Source organism: Ranitomeya imitator, chromosome 2, assembly GCF_032444005.1.
Source record: "Ranitomeya imitator isolate aRanImi1 chromosome 2, aRanImi1.pri, whole genome shotgun sequence".
NCBI classification, from domain to species: Eukaryota; Metazoa; Chordata; class Amphibia; order Anura; family Dendrobatidae; genus Ranitomeya; species Ranitomeya imitator.
In genome coordinates, this window is record NC_091283.1 from 10,304,984 (window position 1) to 10,319,701 (window position 14,718).

At 49.1% G+C, this 14,718-nt stretch overlaps 1 long non-coding RNA gene across 1 annotated transcript in view; it reads right to left on the reverse strand.

Annotated features, from left to right (window-relative positions):
• LOC138667107 (uncharacterized) overlaps window positions 1-14,718 on the reverse strand; it is a 145,763-nt gene that overhangs the window by 16,516 nt on the left and 114,529 nt on the right. Inside the window, exon 2 of the long non-coding RNA XR_011318600.1 lies at window positions 10,271-10,441. This is a non-coding gene — a long non-coding RNA (uncharacterized lncRNA). The remainder of the gene's footprint in view (window positions 1-10,270; window positions 10,442-14,718) is intronic.

Genomic DNA, 14,718 nt, shown 5'->3' on the forward strand with positions numbered 1-14,718 from the left:
TTCTGAACATAGCTGCCAGCGCAGATTCATTCCATTGAGTGAGCACTGACCATTTTCTAAATTTCTGGCAATATACCTCTATCTCATCCTGACCCTGACAAAGAGCCAGCAAATTCTTTTCTGCCTGATCCACTGAATTAGGCTCATCGTACAGCAATCCAAGCGCCAGGAAAAACGCATCGATATTACTCAATGCAGGATCTCCTGGCGCAAGAGAAAATGCCCAGTCCTGAGGGTCGCCGCGCAAAAAAGAAATAATAATCAAAACCTGTTGAACTGGATCACCAGAGGAACGAGGTTTCAAGGCCAGAAATAACTTACAATTATTTTTGAAACTCAGAAACCTAGTTCTATCTCCAAAAAACAAATCAGGAATAGGAATTATTGGTTCTAACATAGATTTTTGATCAATAGTGTCAATAGTGACAGACTTCTAATGTCCATCGCTACACCTGTGTACTGAACCACCCAAATGTCTAGGGGAAAAAAAAGACAAAACACAAAGCCAAGAAAAAAAAATGGTCTCAGAACTTCTTTTTTCCCCTCTATTGAGAATCATTAGTACTTTTGGCTTCCTGTACTGTTCTGAAAGGCAATTCAGTATCACAATGGACATGGAGGTCAGAGCACATACAGTGATCTGACAATAACCCAAAATAATAGAACGAGCTCTGAGACGTGGGAACTCTGCAGACCGCAATTCCTGATCCTCTCCAAACACAACTAGAGGCAGCCGTGGATTGCGCCTAACGCTACCTATGCAACTCGGCACAGCCTGAGAAACTAACTAGCCTGAAGATAGAAAAAATAAGCCTACCTTGCCTCAGAGAAATACCCCAAAGGAAAAGGCAGCCCCCCACATATAATGACTGTGAGTAAGATGAAAAGACAAACGTAGGGATGAAATAGATTCAGCAAAGTGAGGCCCGATATTCTAGACAGAACGAGGATAGGAAAGATAACTTTGCGGTCTACACAAAACCCTAAAGAAAACCACGCAAAGGGGCAAAAAGACCCTCCGTACCGAACTAACGGCACGGAGGTACACCCTTTGCGTCTCAGAGCTTCCAGAGAGAATCAGCCGAAGTACCACTTGTGACCACAGGAGGGAGCTCTGCCACAGAATTCACAACAGATGAGACAATGCTAGATCGGGGCTTGTGGGATGAGACAATGCTAGGCGGAGACTGGTTGGATGAGACAATGCTAGGCAGCGGCTGGTGGGATGAGACAATGCTAGGCGGGGCTGTCAGCTTAAGACAATACTGGGTGAAGGCTGTCAGGATGAAACAATGTTAGGCAGGGGCTCGTGGGATGAGACAATGCTAGGCGGGGGCTGTCAGGATGAGACAATGGTTATCGGGGGCTGCCGGTATGAGACAATGCTGGGTGGGGGCTGACAGGATGAGACAATGCTGGGTGGGGGCTGTCAGGATGAGACAGTGCTGGATGGGGGCTGGTGGGATGAGAATGCTAGGTGGGGGCTGGTGGGATGAGACAATGGTAGGCGGGGACTGGTGGGATGAGACAATGGTGGGCGGGGGCTGCCAGGATGAGACAATGCTGGGTGGGGGCTGGTGGGATGAGAATGCTAGGTGGGGGCTGGTGGGATGAGACAATGCTAGGCGGGGGCTGGTGGGATGAGACAATGGTGGGTGGGGGCTGCCAGGATGAGACAATGCTGGGTGGAGGCTGTTAGGATGAGACAATGCTGGATGGGGGCTGGTGGGATGAGAATGCTAGGCGGGGGCTGGTGGGATGAGACAATGGTGGGTGGGGGCTGCCAGGATGAGACAATGCTAGGTGGGGGCTTGTGGGATGAGACAATGCTAGGCAGAGACTGGTTGGATGAGACAATGCTAGGCAGCGGCTGGTGGGATGAGACAATGCTAGGCGGGGACTGTCAGGATGAGACAATGCTGGGCGGGGACTGTCAGGATGAGACAATGCTAGGTGGGGGCTGGTGGGATGAGAATGCTAGGTGGGGGCTGGTGGGATGAGACAATGCTAGGTGGGGGCTGGTGGGATGAGACAATGCTAGACGGGGGCTGGTGGGATGAGACAATAGTGGGCGGGGGCTGCCAGGATGAGGCAATGCAGGGTGGGGGCTGACAGGATGAGACAATGCTAGACAAGGGCTGACAGGATGAGAAAATGCTGGGAGGGGGCTGTCAGGATAAGACAATGCTAGGTGGGGGCTGGTGGGATGAGAATGCTAGGCGGGGGCTGTCAGGATGAGAATGCTAGGTGGGGGCTGGGCTGGTGGGATGAGACAATGCTAGGCGGTGGCTGGTGGGATGAGAATGCTAGGCGGGGGCTGTCAGGATGAGAATGCTAGGTGGGGGCTGGGCTGGTGGGATGAGACAATGCTAGGCGGGGGCTGACAGGATGAGACAATGCTGGGCAGGGGCTGTCAGGATGAGACAATGCTGGGCGGGGGCTGTCAGGATGAGACAATGCAAGGCAGGGGCTGACAGGATGAGACAATGCAAGGCAGGGGCTGACAGGATGAGACAATGCTAGGCAGGGGCAGTCAGGATGAGACAATACTGGGCGGGGGCTGTCAGGATGAAACAATGCTAGGCAGGTGATGGTGGGATGAGACAATGCTAGATGGGGGCTTGTGGGATGAGACAATGCTTGGCGGAGACTGGATGGATGAGACAATGCTAGGCAGCCGCTGGTGGGATGAGACAATGCTAGGCGGGGCTGTCAGCTTAAGACATAGTAACATAGTAACATAGTAACATAGTTAGTAAGGCCGAAAAAAGACATTTGTCCATCCAGTTCAGCCTATATTCCATCATAATAAATACCCAGATCTACGTCCTTCTACAGAACCTAATAATTGTATGATACAATATTGTTCTGCTCCAGGAAGACATCCAGGCCTCTCTTGAACCCCTCGACTGAGTTCGCCATCACCACCTCCTCAGGCAAGCAATTCCAGATTCTCACTGCCCTAACAGTAAAGAATCCTCTTCTATGTTGGTGGAAAAACCTTCTCTCCTCCAGACGCAAAGAATGCCCCCTTGTGCCCGTCACCTTCCTTGGTATAAACAGATCCTCAGCGAGATATTTGTATTGTCCCCTTATATACTTATACATGGTTATTAGATCGCCCCTCAGTCGTCTTTTTTCTAGACTAAATAATCCTAATTTCGCTAATCTATCTGGGTATTGTAGTTCTCCCATCCCCTTTATTAATTTTGTTGCCCTCCTTTGTACTCTTTCTAGTTCCATTATATCCTTCCTGAGCACTGGTGCCCAAAACTGGACACAGTACTCCATGTGCGGTCTAACTAGGGATTTGTACAGAGGCAGTATAATGCTCTCATCATGTGTATCCAGACCTCTTTTAATGCACCCCATGATCCTGTTTGCCTTGGCAGCTGCTGCCTGGCACTGGCTGCTCCAGGTAAGTTTATCATTAACTAGGATCCCCAAGTCCTTCTCCCTGTCAGATTTACCCAGTGGTTTCCCGTTCAGTGTGTAATGGTGATATTGATTCCCTCTTCCCATGTGTATAACCTTACATTTATCATTGTTAAACCTCATCTGCCACCTTTCAGCCCAAGTTTCCAACTTATCCAGATCCATCTGTAGCAGAATACTATCTTCTCTTGTATTAACTGCTTTACATAGTTTTGTATCATCTGCAAATATCGATATTTTACTGTGTAAACCTTCTACCAGATCATTAATGAATATGTTGAAGAGAACAGGTCCCAATACTGACCCCTGCGGTACCCCACTGGTCACAGCGACCCAGTTAGAGACTATACCATTTATAACCACCCTCTGCTTTCTATCACTAAGCCAATTACTAACCCATTTACACACAATTTCCCCCAGACCAAGCATTCTCAGTTTGTGTACCAACCTCTTGTGCGGCACGGTATCAAACACTTTGGAAAAATCGAGATATACCACGTCCAATGACTCACCGTGGTCCAGTCTATAGCTTACCTCTTCATAAAAACTGATTAGATTGGTTTGACAGGAGCGATTTCTCATAAACCCATGCTGATATGGAGTTAAACAGTTATTCTCATTGAGATAATCCAGAATAACATCCCTCAGAAACCCTTCAAATATTTTACCAACAATAGAGGTTAGACTTACTGGCCTATAATTTCCAGGTTCACTTTTAGAGCCCTTTTTGAATATTGGCACCACATTTGCTATGCGCCAGTCCTGCGGAACAGACCCTGTCGCTATAGAGTCACTAAAAATAAGAAATAATGGTTTATCTATTACATTACTTAGTTCTCTTAGTACTCGTGGGTGTATGCCATCCGGACCCGGAGATTTATCTATTTTAATCTTATTTAGCCGGTTTCGCACCTCTTCTTGGGTTAGATTGGTGACCCTTAATATAGGGTTTTCATTGTTTCTTGGGATTTCACCTAGCATTTCATTTTCCACCGTGAATACCGTGGAGAAGAAGGTGTTTAATATGTTAGCTTTTTCCTCGTCATCTACAACCATTCTTTCCTCACTATTTTTTAAGGGGCCTACATTTTCAGTTTTTATTCTTTTACTATTGATATAGTTGAAGAACAGTTTGGGATTAGTTTTACTCTCCTTAGCAATGTGCTTCTCTGTTTCCTTTTTGGCAGCTTTAATTAGTTTTTTAGATAAAGTATTTTTCTCCCTATAGTTTTTTAGAGCTTCAATGGTGCCATCCTGCTTTAGTAGTGCAAATGCTTTCTTTTTACTGTTAATTGCCTGTCTTACTTCTTTGTTTAGCCACATTGGGTTTTTCCTATTTCTAGTCCTTTTATTCCCACAAGGTATAAACCGCTTACACTGCCTATTTAGGATGTTCTTAAACATTTCCCATTTATTATCTGTATTCTCATTTCTGAGGATATTGTCCCAGTCTACCAGATTAAGGGCATCTCTAAGCTGTTCAAACTTTGCCTTCCTAAAGTTGAATGTTTTTGTGACTCCCTGACAAGTCCCCCTAGTGAAAGACAGGTGAAACTGTACAATATTGTGGTCGCTATTTCCTAGATGCCCGACCACCTGCAGATTTGTTATTCTGTCAGGTCTATTAGATAGTATTAGGTCTAAAAGTGCTGCTCCTCTGGTTGGATTCTGCACCAATTGTGAAAGATAATTTTTCTTGGTTATTAGCAGAAACCTGTTGCCTTTATGGGTTTCACAGGTTTCTGTTTCCCAGTTAATATCCGGGTAGTTAAAGTCCCCCATAACCAGGACCTCATTATGGGTTGCAGCTTCATCTATCTGCTTTAGAAGTAGACTTTCCATGGTTTCTGTTATATTTGGGGGTTTGTAACAGACCCCAATAAGAATTTTGTTACCATTTTTCCCTCCATGAATTTCAACCCATATGGACTCGACATCCTCATTCCCTTCGCTAATATCCTCCCTTAAAGTGGACTTTAGACAAGACTTTACATAGAGACAAACCCCTCCTCCTCTCCGATTTTTACGATCCTTTCTAAACAGACTGTAACCCTGTAAGTTAACTGCCCAGTCATAGCTTTCATCTAACCATGTCTCGGTTATTCCCACTATGTCAAAGTTACCTGTAGATATTTCTGCTTCTAGTTCTTCCATCTTGTTTGTCAGGCTTCTGGCGTTTGCAAGCATGCAGTTTAGAGGATTTTGTTTTGTTCCAATATCCTCGCTGTGGATTGTTTTAGAAATGTTCTTACCTCCCATCTGAGTATGTTTTCCTGGATCTTCTTTGTTCAAGTCTAATGTTTTTCTTCCCGTCCCCTCTTCTTCTAGTTTAACGCCCTCCTGATGAGTGTAGCGAGTCTTCTGGCGAATGTGTGTTTCCCAGGTTTGTTGAGGTGTAGTCCGTCTCTGGCGAGGAGTCCATCATACCAGTAATTCACACCGTGGTCCAGGAATCCAAATCCTTGTTGTCTGCACCATCATCTTAGCCAGTTGTTTGCATCAAGGATCCTGTTCCATCTCCTGGTGCCATGCCCGTCTACTGGAAGGATAGAAGAAAAAACTACCTGTGCATCCAGTTCCTTTACTGTCTTCCCCAACTCTTCAAAGTCCTTGCAGATTGTCGGTAGGTCCTTCCTTGCCGTGTCATTGGTGCCAACATGTATCAGAAGAAATGGGTGGACGTCCTTGGAGCTGAAGAGCTTTGGTATCCTATCGGTCACATCCTTGATCATCGCACCTGGAAGGCAGCATACTTCTCTTGCAGTTATGTCCGGTCTGCAGATGGCTGCTTCGGTGCCTCTCAGTAGTGAGTCTCCCACCACCACCACTCTTCGTTGCTTCTTGGCTGTACTTTTTGCTGTCACTTGTTGCTGTGTGCCCTTTTCTTTTTTGCTTGCTGGTATTGCTTCATTCTTAGGTGTGCCATCTTCATCCTCTACAAAGATTTGATATCGGTTCTTCAGTTGTGTGGTTGGTGATTTCTCCATGGTCTTCTTGCTTCTTTTGGTCACATGCTTCCACTCATCTGCTTTTGGAGGTTCTCTGACACTTTTTGCACCTTCTGTGACCAGTAGAGATGCTTCTGTTCTGTCTAGAAAGTCTTCATTCTCTTTGATGAGTTTCAAAGTTGCTATTCTTTCTTCCAGACCCCGCACCTTTTCTTCTAAAAGGGCCACTAGTCTACACTTCTGACAGGTGAAATTGGATTCTTCTTCTGGTCGATCTGTGAACATGTAGCACATGCTGCAGCTCACCATGTAGGTTGTCACATCTGCCATGTTGCTCCTAGATCCTGCTGACTTGCTGTGTGTTTTCCTTCTTGTGTAATCTACTCAGCCAAGCTCTCTTGCAATAATGTCCTACAGGCAAAAATTCGCGCGCCGTAAGGCGCACGGTTTGGTGATGCTTTCGAAGCAGCTGGTCCCGGCTGTACCCAACGATCTTCTAGCTTAGGGAGACTTCGCTTCTCCCAGAAGGCACCTGGAATATGCAAATTAGCCTCCTGAAGCTTGAATCCCTGGTTTGGTGATGCTTTCGAAGCAGCTGGTCCCGGCTGTACCCAACGATCTTCTAGCTTAGGGAGACTTCGCTTCTCCCAGAAGGCACCTGGAATATGCAAATTAGCCTCCTGAAGCTTGAATCCCTGGTTTGGTGATGCTTTCGAAGCAGCTGGTCCCGGCTGTACCCAACGATCTTCTAGCTTAGGGAGACTTCGCTTCTCCCAGAAGGCACCTGGAATATGCAAATTAGCCTCCTGAAGCTTGAATCCCTGGTTTGGTGATGCTTTCGAAGCAGCTGGTCCCGGCTGTACCCAACGATCTTCTAGCTTAGGGAGACTTCGCTTCTCCCAGAAGGCACCTGGAATATGCAAATTAGCCTCCTGAAGCTTGAATCCCTGGTTTGACAAGACAATGCTGGGTGAAGGCTGTCAGGATGAAACAATGTTAGGCAGGGGCTCGTGGGATGAGACAATGCTAGGCGGGGGCTGTCAGGATGAGACAATGGTTGTCGGGGGCTGCCGGTATGAGACAATGCTGGGTGGGGGCTGACAGGATGAGACAATGCTAGGCAAGGGCTGACAGGATGAGACAATGCTGGGTGGGGGCTGTCAGGATGAGACAATGCTGGATGGGGGCTGGTGGGATGAGAATGCTAGGTGGGGGCTGGTGGGATGAGACAATGGTAGGCGGGGGCTGGTGGGATGAGACAATGGTGGGCGGGGGCTGCCAGGATGAGACAATGCTGGGTGGGGGCTGGTGGGATGAGAATGCTAGGTGGGGGCTGGTGGGATGAGACAATGCTGGGCGGGGGCTGGTGGGATGAGACAATGGTGGGTGGGGGCTGCCAGGATGAGACAATGCTGGGTGGGGGCTGTTAGGATGAGACAATGCTGGATGGGGGCTGGTGGGATGAGAATGCTAGGCGGGGGCTGGTGGGATGAGACAATGGTGGGTGGGGGCTGCCAGGATGAGACAATGCTGGGAGGGGGCTGTCAGGATGAGACAATGCTAGGTGGGGGCTGTCAGGATGAGACAATACTGGGCGGGGGCTGTCAGGATGAAACAATGCTAGGCAGGTGATGGTGGGATGAGACAATGCTAGATGGGGTCTTGTGGGATGAGACAATGCTTGGCGGAGACTGGTTGGATGAGACAATGCTAGGCAGCGGCTGGTGGGATGAGACAATGCTAGGCGGGGCTGTCAGCTTAAGACAATGCTGGGTGAAGGCTGTCAGGATGAAACAATGTTAGGCAGGGGCTCGTGGGATGAGACAATGCTAGGCGGGGGCTGTCAGGATGAGACAATGGTTGTCGGGGGCTGCCGGTATGAGACAATGCTGGGTGGGGGCTGACAGGATGAGACAATGCTAGGCAAGGGCTGACAGGATGAGACAATGCTGGGTGGGGGCTGTCAGGATGAGACAATGCTGGATGGGGGCTGGTGGGATGAGAATGCTAGGTGGGGGCTGGTGGGATGAGACAATGGTAGGCGGGGGCTGGTGGGATGAGACAATGGTGGGCGGGGGCTGCCAGGATGAGACAATGCTGGGTGGGGGCTGGTGGGATGAGAATGCTAGGTGGGAGCTGGTGGGATGAGACAATGCTGGGCGGGGGCTGGTGGGATGAGACAATGGTGGGTGGGGGCTGCCAGGATGAGACAATGCTGGGTGGGGGCTGTTAGGATGAGACAATGCTGGATGGGGGCTGGTGGGATGAGAATGCTAGGCGGGGGCTGGTGGGATGAGACAATGGTGGGTGGGGGCTGCCAGGATGAGACAATGCTGGGTGGGGGCTTGTGGGATGAGACAATGCTAGGCAGAGACTGGTTGGATGAGACAATGCTAGGCAGCGGCTGGTGGGATGAGACAATGCTAGGCGGGGACTGTCAGGATGAGACAATGCTATGCAGGGACTGTCAGGATGAGACAATGCTGGGTGGGGGCTGTCAGGATGAGACAATGCTGGGTGGGGCTGTCAGGATGAGACAATGCTGGGTGGGGGTGGCAGGGGCCTGACCACTAAGAACCTAACCACTACCAGCATGATGCAGCAGATGTCATCTAAGCATCCGACTCAGTAGGCCGAACACCTGGGTCCACATTGGTGCCAGCAGGTGACAACAATGCCTCATCCCTTGTGCTAGGTGCTTCCCAATCCCCTGTCTATGACACAGGACAAGATACCACCCACCCTGCACCTGTCCTTGCACATTCTGAAGTACCATCGTCAGGCACTTACAAATTATTATCCCGGCCTAGCGTTCAACTGTCCCTACCGCAGGCCTTGGAACGAAAAACAAAGTTCCCAGCCACCCACCCAGAGGCCCAAGCAGTAAACACAGTCCCTGTGACCTCCAACAATATTCTGAGGTCAATATTTGGCGATATAGGATTATTTGCTTCTTCATTTATCCTACAAAGTGGCCTCATTAGTCAGCTGCTCCTTTCTATAATATGAGAAGAGCATCTGATATGGCAACCAGTGGTAGGAAGAAAAGACAGAGGCCTCCTCCACCTCTGCAGTCATTCCTTAGATTTATGGACTTTTTCCACAAGTTATTTGTCCTTATACACAGTATGTGACCAAGGTCTGATTGCTCGGGGCCCCATAGTCAGTGCAGGGGGGATGGTAGTGGGGATGTGCAGAAGTCAAGAGACACAGAGGAGATTGTGCTACGTTGTCGCACATACTTGGAAACGTCTCTGACCTTCTCCATCTTTGATGGGCTTACTTTGTGTAAACAATGTGCGACCATATTTTAGAACAATTTTGTACATAGAGTTCTTTTCAAGACCACTCCTCATGTTGGTCACTCTCCCTTTCTGATTGTCCACACCTCTTTATCCTTATGAAGAAGCTAAAATAAGTAACAAATGTTGCGTTCGACATGTTTTTGGTGTAAATTGTGCTGGAATTTTGGCCCCTTCAGCTTATAAATCGTCTCCAATGTATCAATTTTGCACGGAATGCTCCATTAGTATGACCTGAGCTGCACATACGGATCATCAGATCCTGTGTAAACCGCAGTGGCACCACGTTTAGCGCCTATACAATATGTATTCCAGACTTACCTATCAGGACTCATGCACACGGCCGTATTTGGTCAGTATTTTCCTCCTGGTTTCTATGCCAAAACTTAGAATGGAGCAATCAGATAAAAGCTATAATAGAAAGATTGACGGCTGTTCTGTGTTTTGGAGACACTCCTCCATTTTGGCATAGAAATACTGATGAAAAATACCGATGAACAACACTGAGGTGTGAATACAGCCAAAGGACACCGCCCTGATGGCACAGGACCCTAACCATGTATGACCATGACAGCAGCCACTTACTCGTCTTGTCTTAGGACCAGATGTAGTGGAGGAGAGAAGAGACAAGCTGGCGGCTCCGGACACCAGGCATTAATCCTGACACTCGCACTGTCACTGAAGATTTCTCCAGAAGTCTCCGTGGGCGCCCGTCATCTCGCCATCCTCTACAGACACTGATAGGATCGGAATGACCTGCAAATGCAGAAAACTCACATTGCCTTAAAGGGGTTTCCACTACTTAGTGATGAATATCATTAGGATAGATCATGAAAATCAGATTATTGTGATGGCCCCGCTGCAAGTTGTCAGCAAAGACCAGGAGCAGAGACAGAGAGGCTGCACTGGACCTGGGGAGGGGGAATAACAGCTACATAAATGTACATGTCTGCAAGCCTCTGGGGAACCAAGAGTGAATCCTGGACAATCTCTTTAATAATGTACAAATGAGTTATGAGAAAATGCACTGACTTCCCATGACAAAATTTAATATGTGGAAAATGCTAAACAATCATGTCACTTCAAGGCCCAAAGTTGTAGACAGGAGACAGAAAGCAGAGCGGTGCAGCTGTGTTATGTGGGAAAGATACAGTGGGGAAAAAAGTCTTTAGTCAGCCACTAATTGTGCAAATTCTCCCACTTAAAGAGATGAGAGAGGCTTGTAATTGACATCATAGGTAGACCACAACTATGAGAGTCACAATGAGAAGACAAATCCAGAAAATCACCTTGTTTGATTTAACAAGATTTATTTTGCAAATTATGGTGGAAAATAAGTATTTGGTACCTAAAACATGCAAGATTTGTGGCTCTCACAGACCTGTAACTTCTTCTTTAAGAGGCTCCTCTGTCCTCCACTCATTACCTATAGTAATGGCACCTGTGTGAACTTATCAGTATAAAAGATAACTGTCCACAAGTTACCTTAAACAGTCACACTCCAAACTCCACTATGTTGAAGACCAAAGAGCCGTTGAAGGATACCAGAAACATAATTGTAGCCCTGCACCAGGCTGGGAAGACTGAATCTGCTATTGGCAAGCAGCTTGGTGTGATGAAATCAACTGTGGGAGCAATAATAAGAAACTGGAAGACATACAAGACCACTGATAATCTCCCTCGATCTGGGGCCTCACACAAGATCTCACCCTGTGGGGTCAAAATGATCACATGAACGGTGAGCAAAAATCCCAGAACCACACGGGGGACCTAGTGAATGACCTGCATAGAGCTGGGACCACCGTAACAAAGGCTATCATCAGTAACACACTATGCCGCCAGGGACTCAGATCCTGCAGTGCCAGACGTGCCCCCTGCTTAAGCCAGAACATGTTCGGGCCTGTCTGAAGTTTGCTAGAGAGCATTTGGATTATCCCGAAAAATTTTGGAAGAATGTCATATGGTCTGATGAAACCAAAGTAGAACGGTTTGGTACAAACAAAACTTGTCGTGTTTGGAGGAGCCAGAATGCTGAGTTGCATCCAAAGAACACCATACCTACTGTGAAGCATGGGGGTGGCAACATCATGCTTTGGGGCTGTTTCCCTGCAAAGAGACCAGGATGACTGATCTGTGTACATGAAAGAATGAATGGGGCCATGTATCGTGAGATTTTGAGTGCAAACCTCCTTCCATCAGCGAGGGCATTGAAGATGAAATATGGATGGGTCTTTTAGCATGATAATGATCCCAAGCACACCACAAGGGCAACGAAGGAGTGGCTTTGTAAGAAGCATATGAAGGTCCTGGAGTGGCCTAGCCTTTCTCCAGATCTCAACTCCATAGAAAACCTTTGGAGGGAGTTGAAAGTCCGTGTTGCCAAGCGAAAAGCCAAAAACATCACTGCTCTAGAGGAGATCTGCATGGAGGAATGGGCCAACATACCACCAACAGTGTGTGCCAACCTTGTGAAGACTTACAGAAAACGTCTGACCTCTGTCATTGCCAACAAAGGATATATTACAAAGTATTGAGATGAAATTTTGTTAATGACCAAATACTTATTTTCCACCATAATTTGTAAAATTAATCTTGCCAAATCAGACAAGGTGATTTTCTGGATTTGTTTTCTCATTGTGACTCTCATAGTTGTGGTCGACCTATGATGTCAATTACAGGCCTCTCTCATCTTTATAAGTGGGAGAACTTGCACAATTGGTCTGTCATGATCCTATGGTAGGATTTGAGCAGGAGCCTCGGGGTTAATGCTGGTAGCCTCCCTTTGGTTAGGGGAGGGCTTTTTATAGCTGCTGGAGGCTTGCATCCTTGTCAGTTAAACTTCTGCCCTCGGCTGAGTTAAGTGACCCCTGTACGCTTGAGTGTTTGAGCCTTGTGAGTTTTTATCCCATTTTGACCCGGCCTGCCACCCACATTGCACTTGCCTGACGATTAGCTTCTGTCTTTGGATTATCTGGTTCTCTGACCTCGGCTTGGTTTCTGACTTCCCTTTCAGTTGTTCTCTCGGCTCCGGTTATACCCGCTTGGTTTCCCGACACCCTCTTGTACCCGGTTATTCTTCTGTGTATACTCTTGTCGGCAGGGCCGCCATCAGGGCATGACAGCCGTGACTGGCGTATGGGGCCCGGTGAGCAGAGGGGGCCCGCATCGGGCCCCGTCTCATCTGGTCACCGGGCCCCCCCTGCAGGCGCTGCGGCAGCGGCACACTATTGACAATAGTTAACAGCCGCCAGCCAGTCTGAGGCTGGCGGCTGAATAGGGCCGCAGTGCGCACTCGCCACCGCCGGCGTCTGACGTCATTGTCAGCCGCCGGGCCCGGCGGCGAGTGCGTCTGTGTGGAGCCTGGAGAGGGAGCTTCACCCGGCGCTGGAGCTTGGCCAGGTAAGAAGTTGTGTTTTTTTTTTTTTCTTTGAGAGCTGCTGCGATCCAGGGGGGCCCGGGGGGCAGGATGATGGACACACAGGGGCAGAAATGCTGGACACACAGGGGTAGAATGGTGGACACACAGGGGCAGAAATGCTGGACACAGTGGGGCAGAATGGTGGACACAGTGGGGCAGAATGGTGGACACACAGGGGCAGAAATGCTGGACACAGTGGGGCAGAATGGTGGACACACAGGGGCAGAATGGTGGACACACAGGGGCAGAATGGTGGACACACAGGGGCAGAATGGTGGACACACAGGGGCAGAATGGTGGACACAGTGGGGCAGAATGGTGGACACAGTGGGGCAGAATGCTGGACACACAGGGGCAGAAATGCTGGACACAGTGGGGCAGAAATGCTGGACACAGTGGGGCAGAATGGTGGACACACAGGGGCAGAATGGTGGACACACAGGGGCAGAATGGTGGACACACGGGCAGAAATGCCGGACACAGTGGGGCAGAATGGTGGACACAGTGGGGCAGAATGCTGGACACAGTGGGGCAGAAATGCTGGACACAGTGGGGCAGAAATGCTGGACACAGTGGGACAGAATGGTGGACACACAGGGGCAGAATGGTGGACACAGTGGGGCAGAATGCTGGACACAGTGACACAGGGGCAGAAATGCCGGACACAGTGGGGCAGAATGGTGGACACAGTGGGGCAGAATGCTGGACACAGTGGGGCAGAAATGTGGACACACAGGGGCAGAAATGCTGGACACAGTGGGGCAGAAATGCTGGACACAGTGGGGCAGAAATGCTGGACACAGTGGGGCAGAAATGCTGGACACAGTGGGGCAGGATGCTGGACACAATGGGGGCAGGATGCTGGACACAGTGGGGCAGAAATGCTGGACACAGTGGGGCAGAAATGCTGGACACAGGGGCAGAAATGCTGGACACAGTGGGACAGAATGGTGGACACACACAGGGGCAGAAATGCTGGACACACAGTGGGGCAGAAATGCTGGACACAGTGGGGCAGAATGCTGGACACACAGGGGCAGAAATGCTGGACACAGTGGGGCAGAAATGCTGGACACAGTGGGGCAAAAATGCTGGACACAGGGGCAGAAATGCTGGACACAGTGGGACAGAATGGTGGACACACACAGGGGCAGAAATGCTGGACACACAGTGGGGCAGAATGCTGGACACAGTGGGGCAGAATGCTGGACACACAGGGACAGAAATGCTGGACACAGGGGCAGAAATGCTGGACACAGGGGCAGAAATGCTGGACACAGTGGGGCAGAATACTGGACACACAGTGGGGCAGAATGCTGGAGACAGGGGCAGAAATGCTGGACACACAGTGGGGCAGAATGCTGGACACAGTGGGGCAGAATGCTGGACACACAGGGGCAGAAATGCTGGACACAGTGGGGCAGAAATGCTGGACACAGTGGGGCAAAAATGCTGGACACAGGGGCAGAAATGCTGGACACAGTGGGACAGAATGGTGGACACACACAGGGGCAGAAATGCTGGACACACAGTGGGGCAGAATGCTGGACACAGTGGGGCAGAATGCTGGACACACGGGCAGAAATGCTGGACACAGGGGCAGAAATGCTGGACA